Source organism: Physella acuta, unplaced genomic scaffold, assembly GCF_028476545.2.
Source record: "Physella acuta isolate Inbredline_101_S28 unplaced genomic scaffold, ASM2847654v3 ptg001528l, whole genome shotgun sequence".
Classification (NCBI taxonomy): Eukaryota; Metazoa; Mollusca; class Gastropoda; family Physidae; genus Physella; species Physella acuta.
In genome coordinates, this window is record NW_026733043.1 from 38,044 (window position 1) to 51,140 (window position 13,097).

The 13,097-nt window shown below is 36.6% G+C and overlaps 1 protein-coding gene across 1 annotated transcript in view; it reads left to right on the forward strand.

Annotated features, from left to right (window-relative positions):
- Positions 1–13,097, forward strand: part of LOC131928640 (synaptotagmin-14) — a 134,730-nt gene that overhangs the window by 1,164 nt on the left and 120,469 nt on the right. The window lies entirely within an intron of this gene.

Consider the following 13,097-nt stretch of genomic DNA (forward strand, 5'->3'; position numbering starts at 1 on the left):
GATTACATGACAGGGTAATATATACATGCATATATATATATATATATATATATACATATATATATATATATATATATATATATATATATATATATATATATATATATATATATATATATATATATATATATATATATATATATATATATATATATACATATATATACATATATATATATATATATATATATATATATATATATATATATATATATATATATATATATATATATATATATATGGGTTTATGTCAAATCCACGAAATACGTTTGCACGAAGTCTGTTTTACGGAAGGGCACATGTCAGAACGGGACAAATGCCGCAATGGACGTTTTGATTCTAATAAAATGTTCAGTCAAACGGCATTCGGAAAAATGACATTCGGGAAGTGTCTTTTGGGAACATCCAGCTCCCATCCATACATATGATAGGACTCGAGCCAGGAAGATATCCCTGAGCATACCCAGCTCTCAACGGTACCTGACTAACGTTAACGAAAACTAGGACCTCTGGGCTATACCTGTATATGCCTAGGTCATTGAAACAAACTCTACTTTACCTGCCAGTTGCGCCTTGACTATTGACGGCACGCTATAATGTTATACTATCATATGGTAAAAAATATCTCACCTTAATGAACGGACATTGATCCGCCAGCGATACCATTTTAAAGACTAAGAAACGAGAGTACCAGCCATGACTGTGGACTGATAGAATCCCTGCGTGTGTGTGATGTATTGGAGCTTGTTTAGTGGATGAAGTCAACTGTGTTTGGTGATTGTGTCACTGATCCCGCCCCTTAGTTCCTATATCGAGTTTGTGATGAGTTTACGTTGTACATGAAGTGATGTTTGTATAACCGTCTGGAAGTCAGAGTAATTTGAGTTTTTATACAAGCCGATGATGACTTATGAAGTCATGTCACTGTATTAAAGGTATTAGGGGTGGTGACATTACTTCAATGCACTTGATTTTAGTTCAACGAATCCACAATATGAGCGAACGGAAACATCATACACAAGCCACTCACGTTCAATAGCACACACATACAACAGATCACAACAGCCATTGCACACTGAGAACACAACTAGCACACAATGTTGTGTACACACTTAGAACACAAATACCACACAGTGTTGTGTACACACTTAGAACACAACTACCACACAATGTTGTGTACGAGGGATGACCAACTACCACACACTTTCCCCCAACATATCATGTATGAATGATGACAAGTGACACCCACCACTCATCTACCACACACTGCTTTCGAAATATCATGTATGAGAAATGACAACTACCACACACCTACTACACAATGCCCCCCCACTAAATGTCATGCATGACAAATGACATTCACCAGAACGCCGGCTCCCGTTGATTCATGACTCGAATCCCCATGTTGTTTTTGCGCTCCGCTAGCCTCGGTAGAACGCAGCTTAGTAAACACGATGAAACGTTGCCCATAGCAACAGGTGTTACGTCACATGGACGCAGATGTGTATTATGCACATTGTCCGGTCTGTCCGGGTCAGTCATAGCCACTTTCTCTTATCCAGTCAAATAGTAAAACAACAGTCATATCCACTTTCTCTTACACAGTCAAATAGTAAAACAACAGTCATATCCACTTGCTCTTATACAGTCAAATAGTAAAACAACAGTCATATCCACTTGCTCTTATACAGTCAAATAGTATAACAACAGTCATATCCACTTTCTCTTATACAGTCAAATAGTAAAACAGCATTTACAGCTACCCCAAGAACTACAACCACATATGAAAAACAACACTCACGTCAAACTACATTTACGTCACAGTCATAGCTACATTATCATTTACAGTCATAGATTCAAACAACAGATATTACGTTATTATCCACAGCCATACGTTGTCATCTACAGCAATAGACTCAAACAACAGCCATAGCTACCTTCACATCTACAGCCATAGACTCAAACAACAGCCATAGCTACCTTCACATCTACAGCCATAGACTCAAACAACAGCCATAGCTACCTTCACATCTACATCCATATATTAAAACAACAGCCATAGCTTCCTTATCATCCACAGCCATAAATTCAAACAACAGCCATAGCTACCTTCACATCTACAGCCATAGATTCAAACAACAGCCATAGCTTCCTTATCATCCACAGACATAGACTCAAACAACAATCTTTCTAATATGAATCCAGGCCAACACTAACTCACTGTTGTGACAACAGAAGTTTTCAACAGATTTTTATTGCCGTATCGAACTCTTATTTTCCCCCTTAAATTTATGCACAGCGTGCACACTGGACTCGGTGGGGGGGGGGGGGGGGGTCAGCTGAAACATTCGATAGCTGTTTGTTTTGTTTGGGTTTGCTCCAGAAAAAATAGTAATGAAAAATCAGAATTTTAAACTAAACGAAAACACACAACGTTATAAAAATAGTAATAAAACAAATAATTATAGCAACAAGCAAAAAAAAAAAAAAAAAAACAGAATCCAGAACAAAATGAATAATTGTATATTTTTGGCAACATTTCCTCTTATTACACTGGGAGGTTTGTATAATTATGTAGCATATTTTTTATATTTTGCGACCATATTAAAAAGTAAACACAACTTGTCTACCAGTCGCTGATCATAGAGATCTATGCGTGAGCTCCATCTATTTGTGCCAGATCCCAGAAAACTGTTGCAATCAGACCCAGTTGTCCTTTTGGAATCGATATCAAGGTGTGAAGACCCCCTCCCGCCTATTTGGGGTTTAAAAAAAATAGGTCACGTGATGTGGAATTCAAGCCAGAAAGTTATATTAGATCAAGCTCTCAGCATATTTCGCTAAAAAATATTTTCAACGGCTTAATTCTTACGTGTCATTACTGAATCGTACATGTGATTGTTCGTGTCGAATAAAAATAAGTTATGTATATGATTGTTTCAATATTAATAGTACAGGTAATTAATGTCCTAGAGGCATATTTATTTTAACACACACCTTTTTTTTTCTCTTTTTTTTCACCTCAGACACGTAATTTATAGCGTCAGTTGTGTGTTCGCTTTAGTATTACAGTTTTCATCATCGGCTTGTGATGGCTGATACAGATTTACAGTAGTAATATTTCTTTCTTACTTGTAGCCTGCTTTCATTCATTTAAGATGGTTTACTTATACATAGATCTAATACAAAACGTCTAAATATAAACAAGAAATAAATACCAACCTTAAACTGAAAATGCAAATGTGTAATTAAATGATTTTAACACACACCGATATAAAAAGATCAAAGTAAATATTACCAGCACGCAATTCTACAACTAAAATTTTTCTATAGATTCCACTGTTATTTTCCTTAGTCTGTTTATATTTCTCCAATTTTTGTGCGTGTTATAAAATGTATTTAAAAACAACACAAAAATAAATCTTTTATTTCAAAAATGATTTTTTAAACTTGAGTATTTACATAACGGACCACAAATGATGATTTATTGACTTGATTCCAGCCTTGTAAACATTGTGATATAAATAAATTGCTTGAGTTGGTGTCTCATTACGTCCCTTTCATTGGCTAGGACATTAAATATATGGTCAAATAATTTTAAAAATTCTCTCAATTTATGCATAAAAGTAAAACTATCACAGGACCATATATATATATATATATATATATATATATATATATATATATATATATATATATATATATATACACACTGACAAGGTATGAAGGAAATTTCATTTCTGGGGAAATAATTGGTAGAACGAGAATTTCAAGATAAAATAACACCGAGCCATGTTTCTCACGCACAAATGTCGAAATATCCCAAGACTAAAATGTCGAAATATCCCAAGACTAAAATGTCGAAATTTCCCAAGACTAAAATGTCGAAATATCCCAAGACTAAAATGTCGAAATATCCCAAGACTAAAATGTCGAAATATCCCAAGACTAAAATGTCGAAATATCCCCAAGACTAAAATGTCGAAATATCCCATGACTAAAATGTCGAAATATCCCCAAGACTAAAATGTCGAAATATCCCAAGACTAACATGTCGAAATATCCCCAAGACTAAAATGTCGAAATATCCCCAAGACTAAAATGTCGAAATATCCCAAGACTAAAATGTCGAAATATCCCATGACTAAAATGTCGAAATATCCCAAGACTAAAATGTCGAAATATCCCAAGACTAAAATGTCGAAATATCCCATGACTAAAATGTCGAAATATCCCCAAGACTAAAATGTCGAAATATCCCAAGACTAACATGTCGAAATATCCCCAAGACTAAAATGTCGAAATATCCCCAAGACTAAAATGTCGAAATATCCCAAGACTAAAATGTCGAAATATCCCATGACTAAAATGTCGAAATATCCCAAGACTAACATGTCGAAATATCACATGACTAAAATGTCGAAATATCCCCAAGACTAAAATGTCGAAATATCCCCAAGACTAAAATGTCGAAATATCCCAAGACTAACATGTCGAAATATCCCATGACAAAAATGTCGAAATATCCCCAAGACTAAAATGTCGAAATATCCCCAAGATTAAAATGCGAAATATCCCAAGACTAAAATGTCGAAATATCCCATGACTAAAATGTCGAAATATCCCAAGACTAAAATGTCGAAATATCCCAAGACTAAAATGTCGAAATATCCCAAGAATAAAATGTCGAAATATCCCAAGACTAAAATGTCAAAATATCCCAAGACTAAAATGTCGAAATATCCCATGACTAAAATGTCGAAATATCCCCAAGACTAAAATGTCGAAATATCCCAAGACTAACATGTCGAAATATCCCCAAGACTAAAATGTCGAAATATCCCCAAGACTAAAATGTCGAAATATCCCAAGACTAAAATGTCGAAATATCCCATGACTAAAATGTCGAAATATCCCAAGACTAACATGTCGAAATATCACATGACTAAAATGTCGAAATATCCCCAAGACTAAAATGTCGAAATATCCCCAAGACTAAAATGTCGAAATATCCCAAGACTAACATGTCGAAATATCCCATGACAAAAATGTCGAAATATCCCCAAGACTAAAATGTCGAAATATCCCCAAGATTAAAATGCGAAATATCCCAAGACTAAAATGTCGAAATATCCCATGACTAAAATGTCGAAATATCCCAAGACCAAAATGTCGAAATATCCCAAGACTAAAATGTCGAAATATCCCAAGAATAAAATGTCGAAATATCCCATGACTAACATGTCGAAATATCCCATGACTAAAATGTCGAAATATCCCCAAGACTAAAATGTCGAAATATCCCCAAGACTTAAATGTCGAAATATCCCAAGACTAAAATGTCAAGATATATGTCCACGTACAGGCTAGATACTTTTGTTGTAGCTGTCCAATTCAGTCGACCTTGGCACTCTACTCCACCTGCCCCCATGGACCGTAAGGTTCGAAATTGAATTTGTTCAAAGTGACGTCACTCTATCAGTGGTTCTCGACACTTTACACCAGTGACCTTGACCTTTATTCCCTGACAAACTTGTAGCTGGGCATATCAGTGGTTCTCATCACTTTACACGAGTGACCTTGACCTTTATTCCCTGACAAAGTTCAGGTCGAACACACAATGATTGTCATGGAGTTAATGTTAATTCAGTCAGCAAATCAAAGCTTGGCTTAATTAGCGATTTAATTACCCCGTCAATCAAAGCCGGTAATTGGCCGTGGGCAGAGAAACATTTCATTACCAAGGCCTAGATTACACGTGCACCCAAGCCCACATACGTGAGCACATTCTTGTGGTGGTTGCTCTCACTGGGAACTACCACATTGTATTGATGGTTGGAACTACCACATTGGCTGACTGTGTTTTTATCTAGAATTCACTTCAGTTGTGTAAAAATAACGATAAACATTCTTCAACGAACATTTGTGTTCATGGTTGGAACTACCATATATACAGACTCTGTTTTATCTAGAATTCACTTCAGTTGTGTAAAAATAACGATAAACATTCTTCAACGAACATTTGTGTTGATGGTTGGAACTACCATAATTGCCGGCTGCGTTTTATCTAGAATTCACTTCAGTTGTGTAAAAATAACGATAAACATTCTTCAATGGACATTTGTATTGATGGTTGGAACTACCATATATGCCGACTCTGTTTTATTTAGAATTCACTTCAGTTGTATAAAATAATGATACACATTCTTCAACGAACATTTGTATTGACGGTCTGAAATAAACAGATTTATAAATATAGTTCGAATACGCTTATATCATTATACTATTTATAAGAGTGTGTTCGAGATATATTATATATTTATTAAGAATATATTTTCAATCAGGATTACATTTTTTTACTCAAATGTGCGTGTGGGCAAGAACGAATTTGTGAATCACACTGTTGTACCAAAGTGGTAAACCACACTGTTGTACTAAAGTGGTGAACCACACTGTATTGTACCGATGTGATGTAGGTTCAATGTACTGTCTATCCACACAAAGAACTAGTTGTACCGATGTAGCCGTGGTCTGATATTTTCTTTATGTTGATCAACTCCACGTAAACAAACATTACAACCCAACACATACTGAGGTTGTGATTAAAATATTAACAACAGCTCAACTAACGGTGAACGGTGTATAAAATAATCCATGTCGCCATCACTGTTTCGTCTCCATCCTACAAAGGACATCACAGGTAACGATTTATTTTTGATTCAAATATATTTTCTACGAAATAAACATTATCATCGACTACAGTTGCTCTACACATAACCCCCTTTAAGTATAAAATAAATTGGAAAATATAACTGTGTTTCATAGTTCTCGTACTAAAAGGGAGATAACGAGTACTAACACAAATCCCTACATAGACACATTTCCCTATAATTTCCGACACGGTTTTCCCTATGGGCTTTACAACTACGCATTGTACCGGCTCTAAGAAAGATAAGCGAGTTAAAACCGGCATAAAAAATAAACTCGACACTCCCGTAGAGCTATCTCCCCTGAAGAAAATAAAATAGTACCAAATAAAGAAAATAAATGCATAAGAACTGAGGGTCATTTCCATTTTCCTAGCTTGCCTGTGGCATAAAAAGTACAGTTCTCGTTGATATTATTCACAGTTGGCTTGATCTACACATAGATATAAGTACAGTAGCTTAGTATAATGCACACATAGAGACTGAGTGTACGTGTAAGTGTACGGATACGTGTACGTGTACGAGATGATATTGGGCGGTGTACGGACGAGAGATAACACACTGATATAGTGCAGGCCACGTCACATACAACACACACACACACACGCACACACACACATACACACATATACACAGACGCATACACACACATATATATACACACACGCGCACTCACACACACACGCATGCACACACGCACGCACGCACACACGCACGCACGCACACACATACACACACAGACAGACATTCGGACAAAATTGCAAAACTAAGTTTTTCCGACTCAGGAAGGTGTAAAACTTCGAGATTTGTGAAAATCTCGATTTTGATATTTCGCATGATACATTACTTCCTCTAAACTCCATATACGAGAAAGTAAAAGTGAAAGAGACGAATCGGAAGTGGTTGTTTTTATATAACTCTAAAACACTATATGCCTTATTGTCGGACACTTTAAAATGTAAAAGAATTTAAAACCTCAACAACAAAACAGACAGAATATAGTTCACAACGTGCATTTTATCTGGCTTTAGGAACAAATTGGTTATTATATTTTCAATTTTTATTTTTATTATTTTATTTATTTCATCTCATTACTATAAATGCATTTACATATATGTAAATGAACCCCCCCCCCCCCTCCCAACTAACCATATTAAATTCCTGCCAACAAAAATTGTAGTGTTATTGGGATTTTGTAGAGGCAGGTTAAGGGGATATGCTATGTTTTTTTCTATTTTTTACAGTTTAAGATCTAAAGCCTTTTGAATACTTTAATCATATTTGGCATATAAAAGTAAGTATTAAACAGCAAAAAAAAGGGCCGAAAACAATTTTGGTTGTCATGGAAACCCAAAAACCGCCGCCATTTTGAATTTTTCGGTACTTTTAAAAATGCTAAGGCTTTTTTATTTATGCATCTATAGCAATCAAATTTTAACTGCTTATATTTCAGTATATATTATAACTTTTGTCACGACAACTTTTTGAAATAATTACTAGTAAGAATTTTACAAGGTCTAAAAAATCGTACCCTTTTTAGTATTCAAAAGTTTCAAAATGTGCATATTAATCACCAAATACTTTTTTTCTATGAAAGCAATCACAATTCCCTCGTGACAAAAGTTGTATTTTTGCATTAAGAACATTTACTGAAAATATGTTTGGCATTGTTTAATAAATAAAAAAGTAGTAGGCTTTTTAGTGTTAAAAACCTGCGAACTGAGAAAAACAGCCAAAAGTAACGAAAACTAGATCACGAAAATACCATATCTGTGTAAACTGCAAAGCCGATTGTAAGCTTTGGGTGTTTCCGAGATGTAGGAAATTAAGTTTATTAAATACATGAGAAATCCAGCTTTCCAATGATGTCAAATACAATATAATGACGGATATAAAACTTTTCATAGAGAGCTTGTAAGATGGGGAAAAATTGATTATTTTTTAATTAATAGGGTCATTAAAATCGTAATTCAAACACATAAAATATTTTTTTCTCTTTAAAGTTATTATTTTCTACATACAAAAATGGACAAAGTATTTAAAAGTGCAAGAAACCCATCCTGACGAAAAACAAGAAATTTTGGGGTTTTTTTCCGCGCATATCCCCTTAAAGATTGTACTTAGTGAAGGTTACAATGTTTCTTCCCGACTTTTTTTGTCCGGCGGTACTTGCAATTTTCGAGGAGTGTGGACTTAAATTTCCGGGAAGGGGCGGGGGTGGTGGACACTGTTAAAAGTATATATTTTCTATATAAATTATATTACGTTCGGGTGGGGGGGGGGGGGGGTAGACTTTCTTCGAAGAGATGCCTGGAAGAAACTCTGGTAGGTTATTGCTAAGGCTAAACTAAAAAAGTAACTGTTCTTGGTACAAGTGATTTTAATGATGAAAAAAAACGTTTGAAAATAGTCTTAGTCTGAGGCTAAAAAAATGCAGGGCTTTATATACATTAATTTTTTATGTGCGTCTGTGCGTATGCTTCACTGTCTCTATGTGTGCCAGTTTGTGTTTTGGTGTCAGTGTGTATGTGTTTATGTGTCTATGCGTGTCGGTTTGTGTTTTGGTCTCAGAGTGTATGTGTTTATGTGTCTATGCGTGTCGGTTTGTGTTTTTTTTAATGCCAGTAATCGATCTTCGAAGCCATTCTTTCCATTGGTTGATTCGATCACGTGATTTTAGCGCATTGCATTGAAGCCGTGGAATACACAAGGGAGATAAAAAAAATCTCTGAATGTTTCTGTTTGTGAAAATGTGTGACTGTTGTGTTCTAAAACTGCAGTGTGTGTATGGATGTGTGTGTGTGTGTGTTCAGAGAGTGTTTGGGGGATGGGTGGTCTAGTTTGTGGTATATGATCTTGTCATGGATTATTTGAAAGCGAGAATGCACCTTAAAAAACGATGTGTCTAAAAACCAGTTTTAAGACCCAAGGTCAATTAAAAACAAAAGTGCGATAATCTAGGTCAAGGTCAAACGGGACATCACACACACACATACATACACACACACACATACAGTTCTATGTTAAACGACACGGGTTTATTCTTCTTTAAAGTATTTACTTGTTTTTTTACAACTCAGATTAACAAGTTGATTAATCTGATAAGTAGTAGGCGATGAGGGCGTAGTGATGATGGTAAAGAGGGTTGGTTGTGATATGGTTGTTGGTGTTAGGGAGGGGTGTTAGTGGTTGTGATGGTGATATGGAGTGTTGGTAGTGCTGGTGTAAGGGAAGGGTGTTTGTAGGGAGGGTTGGTAGTGGTGGTGGATGGGTGGTGGTAGTGGTAGTTGTAATGGTGTTGGATGGGTGTTGATGGTAGGGAGGGCTCGTTGTTGTGATGGTGGTGCTGGTAACGAGGGGTGGTGGTGGTTGGGAGGGGGTGGTGATGGTAAGGAGGGGGTGGTGAGGGTAGGGAGGGGGTGGTGATGGTGATGATGGCAGGACGATGAGGTTGGTGGTGATGTTACTTGTGCATGTGTGAATTTTGTTTTCTCCGGTAATAGTGGTCTCAAAATTTTGAATTTTATTTGTTTTGTTGTCGTTGCGATACTTGAGTAAAACTTGTTTTATGAATTTACTAGCCGTCCCGGCCAGGCCCTGCTCTGGCTTCTGTGAAAAACCTTTCTGTTAAAGACCATTACCTGTGTGTTTAGTAATCATCATAAACCCGGCATTGCCCACCCAAACCACATCCAACCAAAACCAAAACAACAAAACGCAAACATAACGCTAACACAATTACAAATACAAACGAAAACAAAAACCAAATAACAAACCCAACCACAACCACAAACACCAATACAAACACAAAGAAAAAACAAACAAAAAAGCAAACGAAAACAAAAACCTAACAACAAACCCAACCACAAACACCAATACCAACAAAAAAAACAAAACAACGAAAAAGCAAACGAAAACAAACCAAATTCAAACCCAAAACCAACCAAAAACACAAATACAAACCCAAAAAAAAAAAAAAAACACAAACAAAAACGAAAAAAGAAAGAACAAAAACGAACCAAATCAAAACGCAACCACTAACGCAAACCCACCTAAACACAAAGAAAACACTAACGCGAACATAAACGCCCGGGGCGGAATCACCTGTTTTAGCTTAATGAACGACTATAGTACCCCAACTTATTCATAGTCTTTTGCACTCACTTAAACGAACGCGCCTGTTTCAATTTGATGAACAATTTTAATACTCCAAGCTTATCCGTAAAATACCTACAACATTTGCACTTGATCAATCCCCGCTAATTATGTAATTATTTTTTTTTCCCAACACCAAAACAAAGTAATTAAAAAGTAAATTATTTTCGACTAATGCAATGGTTTTATAAAGGGAAGTAATTTTGTTTTCCTAATTTATCAAAGGGAAGTAAGTGCTATAGGACTAAATAAAGACATAATTAGAATTTTTGTAAAAGATGATATTTTTTTTAAACTTGTGTTTAATGAACATGCCGACAATTATTATTGTAATTTGAAAAATGAAAATGATTTCCCAACACTTTCAATGGTAATTTTTTAGCTCATAAATTTAGACAAATGCGCACGATAATTTTCTAACACTTAAATTCGTACAATTCCAACGACATACAAATTATTACATACAGAACTGAGCTTTATATATTAGATTGGTGATTTCAGTGTATATGGACATGTGGTGTTTATGTGCGTTTGTGCAATTTTTTTTAATATGCGTGTGCGTGGGTTTATACATAGGCGTCTGTGTGAGTACTTATGTGAGCGCATGTCATCAACATCGTTTGATGTCACCACCATAGTTTGATTTCACAACCCAATTTTGATGCCAACATTCAATTTTATTGTCGTTTGACTTCCAATCTAATACACACAAGCAAACAACGAATTAAAGATCTTTGAAGTACCAACCCGTACCAGTTTTAATCATATGCGCATTCACCGAACCTTTCTTAAAAGTTCTATTGTCCGCACTGACAAAATCCGATCGTGAGTAGTTTGAGTTGGGTGTATGTCTTGACCTCCGCCAAACCCTTAGGGTTCGTTAGAACCAAGGTTTAAGAACCACAGCTTTAGAAGCAGGGGCGTAGCGAGGGGGGACGGGGGCGCGGACCGCACCGGGTGACACCATTTAGGGGGGTGACACCAAGGCAAAAAATAGCAAAATATATAGAGAAAAACATGAAGGGGGGCGGGTGCAAATCGAAAGTTTGAGGGGGGGGGGGGTGCAAATCGAAAGTTTGAGGGGTGTTGCAAATCGAAAACTTGAGGGGGGGGGGGGGTGCAAATCGAAAGTTTGAGGGGGGGGGGGTTGCAAATCGAAAACTTGAAAGTTTGTCCCTGGGAAGGGTCGCTACGCCTCTGGGGGGTGACACCATTAAGTGCCGCACCGGGTGACACCCGACCTCGCTACGCCACTGTTTAGAAGCATGTAACACGGATGGCGAAGGTGATGTCAGTTTATTTTTACAAATATTTTCCTTTTAACATTTCGTATTTGGTTTAGTATTTAGGTGCCATCTTCATATGTGTATGTATGTGGGTAGGTGTGTGTATGTGCGTGCGTGTGTGTTGCGTGTGTGTGTGTTGAGTTTGTGTGTGTGTATATGTGTGTTGAGTGTGTGTGTGTGTGTTGAGTTTGTGTGTGTTGAGTGTGTGTGTGTATGTGTGTTGAGTGTGTTGGGGGAAGTGGGAGTTTGATGAAGTGTGGCGAACATTTGGTCCTTGTTAAAACAAACAAAACAGCCATTTTGGGTGCATTGTTTGTTTCGATGTGTGACAACGAGCAAAGTAAAGATCGGGTTGGAGAGGGGGGTCGGGAAATTTCCAGATAAATTGCAGCTGTTATCGGGAAAGTAATTACCCCACTCACCGCGCGCATATGCCGCCACATAATTTACATACATTATCATACCAAACACCCCCATACCCAGACATTCAGCGTATGTGGCTGACGTCACCGGGTGGGGTGAATGACGTTCCCATCTGTCGACGTCGTGACGTCACGCCGACGACGCGACAACGTAAACAATAACGGTGTGGGTGACATGCGCAGCAGGGTGGGTTTAGCTTGATAAGTGATGACCCTTTGAATCACTACACCATCTGATCAACCACACATGGAATTCTTTGAATTACTGGATAGTACACATACATTTAAAGCCGCAAAACTAAACAACGACACGTTTTATTTCTGTTAAATGTTGATAATACAGGAACACTAATTCTGTTCTTGTTGATGAGTTGAGAATTTTTTTTCCATTTTTTTTTCGATTTCCTGGAGTTGTTTAAACTTTGATATAAACGGATGAAATCGTGTGTTCTGTGTAAGTTGCGGTCCTTGTGTGTTTATTTTTTTAATCACGTGATGAGACTGAAGTATTTTTAGACTCGGTGTTC